This window comes from Anthonomus grandis, chromosome 7, assembly GCF_022605725.1.
Source record: "Anthonomus grandis grandis chromosome 7, icAntGran1.3, whole genome shotgun sequence".
Classification (NCBI taxonomy): Eukaryota; Metazoa; Arthropoda; class Insecta; order Coleoptera; family Curculionidae; genus Anthonomus; species Anthonomus grandis.
Window position 1 is genome coordinate 6217824 of NC_065552.1, and position 15534 is coordinate 6233357.

The 15534-nt window shown below is 32.2% G+C and overlaps 2 protein-coding genes across 3 annotated transcripts in view; one reads left to right on the forward strand and one right to left on the reverse strand.

The window, feature by feature from the left end:
* Window positions 1-15534, reverse strand: part of LOC126738590 (N-alpha-acetyltransferase 15, NatA auxiliary subunit) — a 265256-nt gene that overhangs the window by 154603 nt on the left and 95119 nt on the right. The window lies entirely within an intron of this gene.
* The window catches only part of LOC126738589 (uncharacterized), a 61452-nt gene continuing 48162 nt past the window's right edge, over window positions 2245-15534 (forward strand). Inside the window, exon 1 of one of the 2 annotated variants that reach the window (XM_050443989.1) lies at window positions 2245-2554. The gene's annotated coding sequence lies outside the window, so the exon portion shown is untranslated. The remainder of the gene's footprint in view (window positions 2555-15534) is intronic. The other variant, XM_050443988.1, reaches the window with a different exon arrangement.

Here is a 15534-nt window from a genome sequence, read left to right on the forward strand (position 1 = left end):
TAGCTTTTAATGCTTTACAAGGCTCAGATTCATTCATATTTTGACTATTGGTCTCAAATATGAAGCTCTGGTCCCAAACACACTTTGAAGCTGCTTGTTTTTATCTAAAAGAGGACCATGTGTCTTATAAGAGATCCGGAAGAGGAAGTTTGCTGCCAGCTTAGAACATTGAATTATTAGCATTGCCATGGAACTATGGGCAATTTGTTTGCATGCAACATCTATGATGCAATGATTGCCAAATGCTTATGTAGAAATGGCAAAAAAAAACACAGTTTATACCATCATAAAAATTTGTCTCTTATTTTAAAAGGTACAAAATAATGCTACTGTTTCTCTTCAATAAAATATGAGGCATTTTTTTCATAAAATCTGATAAGATACTCTATAAAGCAGGCAACATTCAAAGTTAAATGAATGTGTATAATGTAAATTGGAGAAAAAGGTAACAACATCGCTCGTTCGCATTGTTGATCACATCGATGATACAAGTAATCTTTACCAGTGACGTCGTCAAAAAATATTTACATGATTATTATTTATTAATAATAGATTATGCTTTAAATTATAAAAAATATTACCCTTTATGAACTCGTTTATTCTACGTTTATGACGACGGTTATCCCTAGAAATGTCGGACCCGTCGATTTTTGATTTTACGGGGACAATTTTTTTTTAATACTTTCAACCCCTTAACATCAACGCGATGGCGGGGGTTGTAACCACCCTCAAAATCCTAAATAGGAGTGAGGGTCAAGTGCTAGCTTATTTTAAAGGTCTTTTTATTATAATTACAACTGCCAAGTTTGAAACTGATGTTTTCGAGTTTTCGCAGTATGACAGCTTGTCAAAGATTTTGAAACAATACCATTGTTTTAATACTTTTAGCCCTAGTTTTTAGAGGTTTTTGATTTACAAGACGAAAATGCTCGCACCCGTCGATTTTTGATTTTAGAAAAACGATTTTTTGTTTAAATTTTTAACCCCACAATTATAACCTCTTAGCGGGGGGCGACATTCTCCCTTATTTTTTAAATGGGAAGGGGGTGTGTCGTGATACATCTTTTGAAAGGGCATTCAATTTTCTTTACAATAGCGCTTTGTTTTTTTAAATTTAAGCTGCGGATTCCAAAGAAATCTAATTTAATTTTATTGATTAGTACTTACGCATTATCCTATTAACTGTTGAAAATGTCCGTCGTTTACCTAAAAAAACAATAGTACAGCAACTGTTCAAAGTGTTCCCGGACATTGTGAAGAATATCGGGTGTTATTTGTTGGCATTCATGAATGATGCGGTTCCGTGCATAAATTTTGGATTTCAGATGCCCCCACAAAAAGAAATCAAGAGGAGATAAATCGGGTGATCTCGCGGACCATTCGATAGAACCTCTTCTCCCAATCCACCTACCAGGAAACGGTTCATCCAGAAACTGCCGTACTGGTAATGCATAATGGGGAGGAGCCCCGTCTTGCTGAAATATCGCATTTTCTTCATGGTAGCCTTGGTCGTTTTCCATAATTTCAATCAATGTAATAAGTACGTATCTCTATTTAAATTTTCCAGTAAGAAAAATGGTCCAATTATGTGACTACCAAAAATACCAACCCAAACCTTTAATTTTTGAGAGTATTGAGTATGAACCTCACGGTAGATCCTTGGATTCGTGTCGGATCAGTAAGTACCGACAATTATGACGATTATGACAGTGCCATTACATAACCAGTTACCATTACATAAGTCGGATTGTTGACTGATTTTTGATAGTTTAAAAGGGTAAATGTCGCCGCTGCTAAGGGGTTGAAGTTGTGCAAGTCTGTAGAATCAGCTCTTAACCGAACATTACAACTTACAGAACTTTAAGACAAATATCCCCAGCCACCTTCGTAGCACTTGCGTTACTTGTGATACTCGAGTACCATAGGGTTTGCTCTTTTGTGCCAGTGTACTTCGTAAAAAAAAAATATGAAAAGAATAATGCCAACTTTCTCCTCCATAAAATCTGAAAACACCCGTAAAAATTTAAAAAAGTAATCAGAACCAAGTAAATAACCAGAAAAGCCTCAAGAGACCAAACTGGTATATCCGTAACAAGAAAAGTCGATTTATCAGGAGCAAACAAAACCGGGGATCCAACCATTATCAACTTCCCCAACATCATCATCATGATCAGATCATACCCATACGGACGTAAACAATAAAATTCCCCACCAAAGCACGCGGGATCACCACATCGGTCCGCTCTTTCATGGTGGTCGTCGCACCGGCATACCCAGTCCACCAGGTTCAGTTAGTGCGGGTCACACTGTGATTGTTTCCTCTTAAAATCAATTAACTAAGGGGGTTTCCCTTTATTACTTTAAGGGATTCCCGGACGTTATTTATTAATAAAAGTGGCGATATTCCTCATAGTATTTTATTGAAATTTATAGTGATTGCGATGGATATGAGAAGGATGTTTAAGTGATCTTGATCTGTTTTTGAAATCTTAAGTGGATCAGGCAGGTTATTGTTATTATTGGGTGGCTGTAGTTTGCAGATGACACAGTGAAGGTACGATTTTTTTAAGCGTTTATTTGTTGATTACGCGGATCGAAGGACCAAAGAAAGTTTTCTTTTATTATGAAAATATGCAAAAGTAGATGGTAATGGCATGAAAGAGTTTCGGTTTTTTCATACCCCTTATAGCTTACAGGTTCTTCAGTATTTAGTCCGATAAAATAATCAGGATTTTTTCATATAGTTAAAGTCACTCTTTTTAAATGTAATGTTTTTCACTGCCTTCTTTGGTTGTCCTCTTTCTTGGTGAATCATAGACGGATCTTCTGAAATAAGCGAACTGATTCTTCCTGAATCAAAAGATTTTCATGTTTTTCATGTTTATTCAGGTAATTGGAAGTTTTTTTTTAACTCTTCCAGACAGTTTTAAGCCTCCATACCTTGCTGAAGAAATTTCAATTCATTTCCTTCAAGTAGTTACATGTCTTGTCTTCTAGGTTCGTTCTTGACTAATGTCATATTTCTTCCAAGTAATTTAGGTCATCCTAGGTTGTCTAATATAAATCTATCATTATTTTTCTCATTCTTCCAATTAATTACAAGATTTTCATCATTTCGTCCAGGTTTTTGAGATCATGGTTCATTTCGTCAAAGCAGTTACATTCATTACTTATTTCACTCAGTGATGTCTTGAATAGGTGATAATGCTTCAACTGCCTGGAAGAAATAAATTATGTATTCTTAGATGGCTTGGTGAGTCATGATTCAGTTGAGGTCCGAATTGAGAAATGTTAGAGAATTCCTCTAAAATGACTTCCCATAAAAATTTCTGGATTTTTTCAAGAAGTCATATCAGAGGCTTCAATATTTGCCTAAGAAATGACTTCTACTGCCTGGAAGAAATAAATAATGATTCCTTTCAAATTTCTTGATTAGCCATAGGAGAATTATCTTCCAATGATTTGTGGAAATGATTAGGTTCTTCCATGTATTTTTTTTTGTAAATTAGAGCCGTTTCTCATTTCTTCCAGGCAGTTAAAGATTTTACTTCTTCGATGGGGAGAACTTCTTCTGACCAAATAATTTTTTCTTTCAAGTAGTTACATGTCAGTTCTTCCTGAGGATATCTTCTTGACTAATGTCTTGCTTCTTCCAGACAATTGAGTTTATCCTGGATAAATAAACACTGTCATTGTTTTCTCAATGTACTTCCAGGTAATTGGAGGATTTTTCATAACTTTGTCCAGGTTTTTGAGGTTATTTTTTATTTCGTCAAAGCACTTCAAAGTGATTTCTTATTTCAGGAAGTTGAGTCTGGTATGAGAAATGACTGTAAAAAGTGGGAAAAAAGCTTCAACTGCCTAAAAGAAATAAATTATATCTTCTTTTCAAATTGCTTAGTGTGTCAGGAGGATATGCTGGAATCATCAAAGAAATTGAAACAATGTCCTATTTATCCAGGCTTTTGAATAAGCACCTATTTTTTTTTAAGTAATTAAAGTCATTTCTCATTTCTTTCAGGCAGCTGAAGTGTGGTATGAGAAATCATTTTTTTTTAAGTGCCTGGAATAAATTATGTATTCTTTTCAAATCTCTTGATAAGTCATAGGAGGATCCTCTGGAATAAACGTAAAATTAATGTTGACGGATAAAAGGCACCAGGTGCTTACAAACATTTGGATGCTTTTTCTCATTTCTTCGGATGATTAAAGGCGCTTCTTATTTCTTTGAGTCAGTTGATGTTTGGAAGTATCAACTGCCTGGAAGAAATAAATTATGTATTCTACTCACATGGCTTGGTAAGTCATGATTCAGTTAAGATCTCTAATTGAGAAACGTTAGAGAATTCCTGTAAAATGACTTGATCATTTCTGGATTTTTTCAGGAAGTCTTCTACTGCCTGGAAGAAATAAATAATGGTTCCTTTCGAATTGCTTGATTAGCCATCTGGAGTCAGTAAGATTCTTCCAAGCAATTGAAATAATGTTCAATTTCTTCAGGCTTTAGACGTCATAATTAAATTTTTTTTAAGTAATTAAAATCATTTTTTATGTCCTTGAGGCAGCTGAAGTGTGGTATGAGAAATCATTTTTTTTTAAGTGCCTGGAATAAATTATGTATTATTTTCAAATGCCTTGGTAAGCCCTAGGAGGATCCTCTGGAATAAACGTAAAATTAATGTTGACGGATACAAGGCACCAGCCTCATCCAGACATTTGGATGCTTTTTCTCATTTCTTCAGATGATTAAAGTCGCTTCTTATTTCTTTGAGTTGATGTCTGGAAGTATCAACTGCCTGGAAGAAACTAATTATGTATTTGTTCAACTTCCCTAACTAGTCCCTCGTTGGTTAACATTTAAGCTGTTTTATATTCAAATTAATTCCTAAATAATCGGTAACGTGTCAGTTCGCTTTTTGTTGAACAATAACCGGCCGATTTCTTGTGTGTTAATTGTTTTACGCTATTTGTACCTTTTGCTTTGGTGCTTGTTTTTTTTTACGTAAAAATTCAGTAATTTCGCGATCGTCAGATAAACGGTTAAGTAAACAATAAAATCTACAACGGTTTGTTTATCGGAGCGAAGGATGCGGTTTAAGTACGTCAATTTAATTGTTGTTTTTTTCTGGGTTTTTCATAATGATGTTGGTATTTTAAAGAAAAAGGTAAAAGTTTGGAAAAGTTGGATCAAACTTCTAATTATAATATAGAAAAACAGGTTCACAGATGATGCAAGATCCTATGAGTCATTTCTTCCAGGCTTGTTCCAGAAAGCTTATAACCTTAATTGACTGGAAGGGATAAGAAAAAAAATTGAAACGCCTAAAAGATTATCCCTTGAATCAATGAATAAGAAAAGGAAAAACATATTTTTTCCAGGCAATCATGTCTCATTTCTGAACTGTAACGATAGGGACTATGCACAAAAAAATGACCTTTCTGGAAAAATCAAAAATTAACTGGAAAGAGCAATCCAAAGATGAGTTAAACATTTTGTAAAAAAAAACCGTTTTGACCTTTGTATGACTCACCAGGCAATTGGAAAGACAAAAATCGTTCCTCATTTCTTTTAAGCAGTTTGATAAAAAAAAAACCTATTTATTAATGAAAACCATATACTTTCTTAACTAATAAATTAAACATCCTTCGAACGTAACAGATGTCTCATCAAAAAAAAAACCAATTTAATACATAATTATCGTATTTTTAGCATTTAAAATGCCAGTCAAAATGTCACCGCGATAATTCGCAACAAAAGGTCTATTGGAATTCGTTCGAAGGAAGGGCAAAGTTACATAATATTGTTTGAATATTAACCTGCTCTAGAACAACATAACCGCTATTATATTGAAGAAAATTAGCTTAAAATATGCCTAAAGAAAGATTGCCATAAACATTATAAGGTGGCGAAACCGCGGCTCTTTATAAGTTCAAACGGAATTATAGTGTTGTTAAATCGAGATTGGAAGGAAGGAATTTTGTTGTACTGCTACAGGCGTACTTTTTGTAATTATAAGGCTTAAAGGTGAATGTTAAAGTTTGATCGGTATAAAATTGTGTTGGTTTATATCCATCCCCCTAAAACCACCTAATTTTTAACAGGAGTAATTCCGAAAGTAAAAAGTCTGCTGTACCGATCCAGGCAATTATCGTCCCATATCAGTTATTAATAATTTATGAAATTAATTAAAATCAACTTTATAAGATCATTTAAAATAGTCAAAATCCCTTATCAATTTTTTCAGATTTGATTAAAGCCTTTGACTCGATATCGCACGACATACTACTCGATAAAATAGGAATCTACGGGATAGGGAGATTAAGTTACCTTACTGAAAGCGAGTTATGTGTAAAGATTGAAGATCCTAAAAACTAGAATTTTTTCCTAAAAAAAATTTAATAATATTGAGAAAAATGTTCCTTAGAAAGAGTGTTAAAAGATTAAAATAGTCCAAGCTCAAGTTTGAGAACTATTGGACCTTTTAGGCACTGGTGACCAAAAACAAAGCTTTAAAGTCCAAAATCTCGTAAACTAGTCGGAATATTCTCATTTAAAAAAAATAATAATTTTATTCAGAAAAATGTTCTTTAGATGTATAGTTCAAAAAATAAAATAGTCCAAGTTCAAGTTTCAAAAATATCGGATATTTTATGCAGTTGTGACCAAAAACAAAGTGTGCCTTTAAGATGACCACTCAATTCAAAGTCCAAGATCTCGAAAACTAGTGGGAATATATTCAATTAAAAAATAGAATATGATTGAGAAAAATAATCCTTAGAAATAGTGTTAAAAGATTAAAATAGTCCAAGCTCAAGTTTCAGAACTATTGGACCTTTTAGGCAGTGGTGTCCAAAAGTAAAGTTTGTCTTTAAAGTGATCACTTAATTTAAAGTCAAAAATCTCAAAAACTAGTGCAAATATTCTCATTTAAGAAATAGAATATGATTGAGACTAATATTCCTTAGAAACAACGATAAAAGATTACAATAGTCCAAGTGTAGTGGTGACCAAAAAGAAAGTATGCTTTTAAGATGAACTCGCACGTCAATGTCCAGCTTCTCGAAAACTAGTGGGAATATTATCCTTTAAAAAATAGAATATGATTAAAAAAAAATATGCCTTAAAAATAGTGTTAAGATTGAAATAGTCCAAGTTCAAGTTTCAGAATTATCGGATCTTTTATGCAGTGATATCTAAAAACAAATGTGTGTCTTTCAGGTATTTTAAATCGGAATCAAATAAATATAAATATTTTCAAGGTACACAAATATGAATGATTATTAATGAGAAACTCTATAGGCAGTAGCCAGTAATAACAATTTTCAGATTCAGGATGTTACATTTGATTTGCCCTATCATATTATAAATAGCATGTTCTTTAATCCAACCGTAGAGTCGAACATCGCTCAAGTTCAAATTACTTCAGTTAAATTTATTTAAATAATTATCATGTACCTTATTAATTATGCACAAAAAGAAAAAGCCAGATTCAAAAATTTTAGATTTAAATCAGCCCGAATTATTCCCTTATTCAAAAAATAACACAGAAAACAATTATCAATCGTCCAATATCCCTGTCGACTGCAGGGTCTAAGGCGCTTGAAAAAAATTGTATTCAATCAAAGTTCATTTAATTTATTTAGAACTTGTCAGCATTGATTTTGTTCGGGCAGAAGCTATGTTGCAGTTTTTGGGCGAGACTCTTCATGGACCTTACCAAGGCGTTTGACTTGGTCGTTAATAACTCGGTTTACTTGGCATTTTAGTTATGGATTAAGAGGTAGATACATTAGATCTTCTCTTTCTTCTAGGTCTTAGATTGTTAAAATTAATGGTGTCCAATCTGATGCAATGGATTTTAGGGTTCTACAATTATTGGACCTCATGTTATTTCTAATATTCGGCAATGATCTACCGCAGATTACATGGAAGATCTTACCATGTTTGCACTTACACATATGCTAGGCAATTTGTACCCTTCAATGCAAAGCCAGTAAAGGTACTGTGTTGGCATATTATGGTATTGTACTCTGGGGAGCATCAACAGAAGTCTTTAGACTGCAAAAGCGAGCAGTTGATAGGGGTGAATTAAAGACATTCTTGTCGTAGTTTATTCACAGATACTTACTTTACCAAGTCATTACATAACGGAATTGCTGGTTTCTGTAAAATTGCATTTGCACAGATTTGTTTCCGATGCGACTTTACATAATTATAATATGATTCATAGAAATGATTATGTTTCGTTGTTAGTTTTGTTTATTGCATGCAATTATTTAGTTGTTGTATATTGTCTATTCAGTACCACTTGACTTACTCTTTAACAAAATTTTATTGGTCTTTGAAATATATTCTTTTCTATTCTGTTCTACTAATTGAGTGTCAAAATTAATTTTTTGATATTATGAAGCATTTTCCTGGGCTAACATTAAAATAACCCCATTGACTTACTAGGTCCTTTTTTTCCAACTAACCCTATGAGTTTACCAGAAGACTATTTAGACCACTTAAATAAGTTAAGTGACTCGTCGATTCATTGTTTTTTTTTTAAATTTCCCAATCGTTCATTTTAACTGACATGACGGTGAGAACGGTAATGTGACATGTCACGGTCCATAACAATACGAAATCCCGAAAAAAAGTACGAAATAAAATTGTCGTTTAAAGACGAAATGAAACCGTGTTCTTTTGTTGTCTCCGTTTCGAATGTCTTGATCGACTAACGCCAAGGACGTGAACGAGATTTTTGGGTTGTGTGAAGGAAAATTATAACTGAATACTTGCGACAGTTATTTTTGGTGAAACAGGGTCATTTTCGTGTAGGTTTTTAAAGGCCACCACATTGTTTAAGCATGGAAACTTGGCTTAGCTCTTGTTGATAACGCAAATGTCGTAAAGGCTCAATGCTGTTCTTTATGTGTGTGATAAGCTCATCGACATGGTACTGTGGTAAAATCTAACTTTTAATACTATAAAGCATTTGCCTATGACTCCTTTTCAGCTAATTTTTTTCAACTAACCCCATATTAAACTCAGATTTTAATATAAGGAGATACCATAAAAAAATCTTTCGTATGAAAAAAACATACAAATCAAATGAAAGTTTGACTTTTGAATCCAGAAAATCGAACCAAACATTGAAACTTCTATCAGAAACTAATAAAATTTCCCTTGTCTTGGTTATAAATTCACTCATTTTTACTCCGGTAATTACGCTGTCGTAATATGACAAAAAAAAGGAAAAGCACCAGAACAGACGGCAGATACTCTGCTGTAAATAATTTCTGAACGCTCTGTTTGCGAATTTAATAGATGTGATTAATTCGTAATATTTTAATGTTTGTTTTTTTGAAGAGCATTTGCACATAATTTGATAGATTTTTACGAGAAATCAGCACTTGAATTGTTATTTGTAAGAATTTTGCATCATATTGCCCCAAGTAGCACACAAAGTCTAAAATTAACCAAAAATATTTTATATTAGTTAAGGCCGTATTGAACAATAAAATATTACTTAATGGCTTTAATTGAAATCTTATAAAGAATCTTATTTTATAACAAAGTTTTATAGATAACTATGGGACAGTTTAATAAAATATTTTTATAATGCAATAAGTAAATTGGTATAAGGCATTTATAAAACAATCTTATATACCTATATTGCGTTAAGCAAAAATTGTTATTTAGTTGCTTTATAACCGTTTTAAAACATACCTATAAGACATATATAAAAATCATTTTATAAAGGTTTTAATACAATAATAAAGGTATAAAGGTTAAATTATTCTCAGTGACTTAATAGCTGTTAAAATAATTATGTTTGTAAAAATATTTTATTACGCTCTGTAAAATGTTATTCATATAGTATTTAAATAACTTCCATATAACTTTTTGAAGGCTAACTTTCAAATTAATTTAGAATGTTTAGTTAGAATAGAACCTTTTTTTTGCAAACCAATACTTATTGATAAAGTATAATTCTTTTCAAAATGGTAAGTATTTCATCTTGGAAAAACATAAAAAATCAAGAAATTTTAAAAGGAAAGTAAAAAAGGAATATTTAAAAAAATCATTCATTTGGATTCAAATATTAGTAAGGCAATTAGATCGCCATCTTCATCAGAGAAAATATCTCAAGTTGAAACATTGGTAATTGGTCAGAATGCTGATATCGATGATGAAGTGGAAGCTATAAATAGTAATAATAAGGTTAACAAGCTTACTGGCATTTCTAAGAACATAAAGACCCAGTAATGAGCTAAGGATGTCTCTTGTGTCTTTTGTTTCTTACAGGCATTCCTGGAATAAGATTTCCAATGGAAAAAGTCCTCAGAGTAGTTTATAAATCAATAATATTTAAATTTTGTCTACGAGAACCCAAGTTATTTATTTATAAAAAGCAGACGAAAAATGTTTCTTTCTTACAGGTACTCCTGGAACTAAAATTCCAAGAGCTTGATTTTTAGTGCATCCGTTTTAGTCGTTTCTTTGAAAAAGACTAAAAAGGTCTTCGTACTAGTCCATAAATTAATAATTTCCAAGTTACAACTACGACCACCTAAGAAATTCATTTGTCAATATCTGACAAGGATTTTTGTTTCTTAGAGGTATAATAAACTAAGGGTCATAGTTAATAAAAAAATTCCAAATGTATTTCATTCAGAACTCTCAAAATAATAAAATCAGTAAAACAGTGAGAAAAAGGTAAAACATTCGTGAAAAAAAGTGCGGCCCAAAAAATATTTAACCAAAAACAGTTGACCTTTGAATTTTACCATTAAGTTTTAAGCTGATTCTTTATAAAATAAAAATTAATATCGCTTTTATTAGAGATAAAATAATTATGTTATATTAGTGTGTCTTATAAAACTAAATAGATTTATCTAATGATGCCATTTTTAGTGACACTAATTTAGGTTTATTCTCGACTTACGAATTACATTTAATGCATATACAATTTGAAGAAAAACATACTTGAATTACGATTGTGTTATATTATATATAGTATTGATTTAAGGCAAAATTGATCAAAAAAAAGGCCTTTTTTAAATATAAGTATGGGACTTATGAACTTTGTTCATTTTATTAATCTCTAAGTGTGATAAAATAATCTCAGCCCAATATAAATTGTGTTGATTGAAATATTTATATTTTATAATTGGATTTATAAACTAAGTCTTATAAATTAGTAATAAAACAATAATATAACATTACTAAAATAATTTTTTAAATGCGTTATTATGGATGGGAATCGATTTTATAATCTTATATAAAACTATTAAACGCGTTTATTGAAATAAAAATATTTTATTAGCGTGGGCCCTTTTTGAGCTTATACACGACATATAAATACGTATACGACAATTAAGTTTTTTTATAATGTTATATAGCGTGCTATATGATAATTTCAGGCACATTTGTGCCTCTTGGGAGTGACCTGTACACTGCTTTCACTCAAACAAACTCATTGCTAACGCATATGAGGCTGTACAGATCAGGACTGTAGCTATACGCAAGTATTTAAAAGTATTTCTTTTTAAAAAAACTGGCATATCAGCTAGACCCAGTACGTTTCTACGAAACCTGAGAACCAATTTCTTGGAACAACTAAATAATGAGCTCAACTATTTGCTTACGTTATTGGTATGACCTCAGCTATCTGGAAAAACTAAGAAACTACAGACAAAAAAATTAAAACAAATTCAATTTCCTGGAATAACTCAATAATGAGCTCAACTAAAAAGTGTATATGTTATGCTAATAAGTGCTGACAAGTTGTTTCCTGGAGAACGCTTGATCTTCATTGTGACCTGTGTTTATTAGCGTTAATACCCAGTAATCTAAAAATCTATATGGTTTTATTAGAAATTGACATCAGAAAAAATCAAAGGAATCTTTACCGAACGATTTCCACAAAATTTTGAGGAAAAGGTAGCCCAAATTATGGCCAAAAAGTATGTGCATATCGGATCTTCAGGAGGAGGTAAATAAGCTAAAAAGTGATAATCAAAAAATCGCAAATGCATTGGACAATCAGGAATTACAACGTCAAAATCTTTGGCATACCAGCTGAAAATAATGAAAATCTGCGATCAAAGGTACAAAATTGTTCCACAAGTTTCAGAATTGTAGCTTGAAGGAGAAATGGGCTGAGTTTAAAAAATTTAATAATATAATAATAACAATAATAATAATACGTTTATTTGCCAAAACTTTACAATTCATCACAAATAAGTATATACTTACAACTTGTTAGTGAGGTGTTTTTTTTTGTTACTACACTAAAGCTAACTAATTATAAATAGCATTTGGACCTTTAGCATAATATCTTTCCGGTCGAATCTTCTTCTTACAAACACAAAACAATAACACCTAAGTTCGGGACGTAGTTGCACAATTTGGGAAAAATTCACAATTAAGTTTAAGAGCTAGCGGCTACCGACATTATAATGGCGAGCAAGTGTCTCAAAAGCAAAATGACTTCTGGCCCAGATCTAATTCCTAGTTTTTTAGCTAAGGACTGCTCTGTTGCACTTACAGACCCTCTGCTCCACATTTTCAATCTGATCCTTATATCAAATCTATAAGCTGAAATATCTGGAAGCAAGCCAAAGTTTGCCCTATCTTTAAAAAGGGCGATGCTGGAACAATAGAGAATTACCGCCCTGGCCGCTCATGTACTTCAAACCTAGCATTGTTCTCTCAGTTTGTGTGCGAAGCACTTAATGATAGAGGTCAAATCGATGTTATCTACACAGACTTTCAAAAGGCCTTTGACCAGATTGACCACTTCATCCTATTAAATAAGCTTGAACGCCAGTTTGGATTTTCCGATCGCTTGATAAAGCTCTTTAACTCCTATTTAGTTGACCGCTCTCAGTTTGTAGTGGTCGAAGGCTTTAGATCTGCTTGTTTTTCACCCACCTCTGGAGTTCCTCAGGGCTCTAACTTGGGCCTCCTTCTCTTTAACGTTTTCGCTAATGACTTGATCTCCACCCTCAATTGCTCTCGGTTAGCACATGCTGATGACCTAAAGCTTTTCCATAGGATTGACTCTATATCAGATTGTGGTCAACTGCAAGAGAACATCAATACTGTACACCATTGGTGCACTTTGAACCGGCTTAACCTTAATGTTTCCAAGTGTAATGTGGCCAGCTACTTTCGAATCAAAAGTCCAGTTGTCTTTAATTACTCAGTTAATGGAGAGTCTCTGGCAAGCTCTACTTATTTTAAGGATCTTGGAGTCACCTTTGACCAAAAATTTTCTTTTATCCCTCACATCGAAGATACTGTTTCTAGAGCTACTCGCATGCTGGGCTTTATTATTAGAAATTGCAAACTTTTTTCGAACACTGCCACTGCCAAAACTCTCTACTATGCATTTGTTAAATCCAGGCTGGACTACAGCTCCCTCATTTGGTCTTCCATTTACAACCAGCACATTCACCTATTAGAATCAGTCCAACGGCGATTCCTTAAATGTTTGGCATTTAAGGATGATGGAGTCTATCCTCCAAGGGGTTTTTACCATAACCTGCTGCTCTCTAGATATACTGAACGGTCACTTGAGAAGTTATTATTATTAAGTCAAGTAAAATTTGGCGACTTGTTTTCTGAATTCATTTTTGTAGTTTTGATTTAAAGCGTTTTTCTCCGATTACATTTTGAAGATCATATGGAATTATGTTAAACGCCTTAAGGCCAATAACTTTTTTCTCGCGATTTCTTATAGCATGGGAATGAGTTACTGAGTCCAAACGTATTTTATTTTTAGAAATCCTCTTTAGCAAATTTTGTATATACCTTATGTCGAATAATTTGGTTTCCTTAAATAATAAATCAGTTGGAAAGAATGTTCAAAACAAATGTTCTTAAAAATAAAATATTTCCAGATCACTTAAAAAAAATTGTTGACCAATTAAACAAATATTTTTACTGAAATAGGACGAAATAATAGAAATCCTAAACCTGATTTGCTGACTTTATTATAATAACTTATTACATAACATAGCTTTTCCATTTACTGCTATTGATGAAGAATTAATTTCTTAATATAAAATATAAAGCTTTTGGTGCAGATAAATTAAATATCACACACATCATAAAAAGTTGTATTGAGAACTCACACTTTCCAAAAAACTGGAACTTAGCTAACGTTTTGCCTCTGGCGAAAGTCAATAACCCTACTGAATTAAGTCAACTGAGATTAATATCAATCTTGCCAACTTTCTCAAAAATTTTGGAAAAAGCTATGGAAACTCAGATAGTCAACTATGTTAATAGATTTAATATTATTCTTTCTAAACAGTCGAAACTCTTCGACTTGACGGCACTGTGTGACATAGTGGACGATATGTATATGACACTTCTCAAGATTTTGAAAATGCAACTGTCTTGATACTATTAGATTATTCCAAAGCATTTGATATGGTAGATCATAATATCATATTGCGATGTTTTTGTCAGAGAGAGAAAACAGCGAGTTTGCCTCGGGGGAAAAAAATTGAGGAATCCTCCAAAAAAACTTTAAATTCAAATTGATTAAAGAGCATTAATTTGCACATCATCTCACTAGACTTTCTATCTCATTTCTATCTGATCTTATTATATTATTTAGTTACCCTCTCTCTCTCTCTTTTTCTCTTCTCTTCAATTTCTGTTGTAATTTTTAAACACAAAACTATAATAAGGTTTTTTTTATTGCTCACTGTTTTGCGGCCATATATTTCTTTTTTATATAATTTTTCATTTGCTTTAGCAGCCGCCTTTCTTCGGAGGCAAGTTAATGTAGCTTTTTATTCCGAATAGTTTAATTATGTATTATTTCATTTATAAGCATGTATATTTGGAAACAAATAAACCTTTGTAAACCTTGATATTTGTAATTTCTATATTCTCTTTAATAGAACATGAACTATTTCATATTTATCGAGGAAAATCACGACAAAACCTTGTTTATTTGCAATATTTAAAATAAATCCACCATTATAGGTCGCAACAGTAGTTTTTTTTTCTCGTGAGGACTTGGTGGGCACGCCCGCACCTTGAGGTTGTATAATTAAATTCGTAACTAGAATGGGTTTTATGCCATTTATCTTTTATGCTTTATAAAGGAAGTGGTCGGTTTTTTTTTTAATGGCGAGCAAACCATATATATTATTTTATTGCACCAGTTAAGTGAGGAAATGCCGCGCTCGTTTATTTCCCATACACAAGTAAATGTCATAATGTAAAATAGGTCTTTTGCTTATAGTTATATTCAGCGTTATCCAAATTAAGTGTCCACCGTTAGTAACTTTGTTATTAGTGAAAATACAAAGTTGTTTCAATTTTTAACGTAACAAGAACTTGGAAAAGAATGATAAAATCAAATAATGTCAAACATTAGTGTGTTTTTCAAATACTCGTTTATAAATTTATTGCGTCAGTTATTAATTTTAAGAAAAATGATTTTCTCTCATGAAGAAAATCTCGTGTGACATGTTAGAATGTTATTTAGTGTACAGAAAATCCTCTTTAAGAGCAAGAGA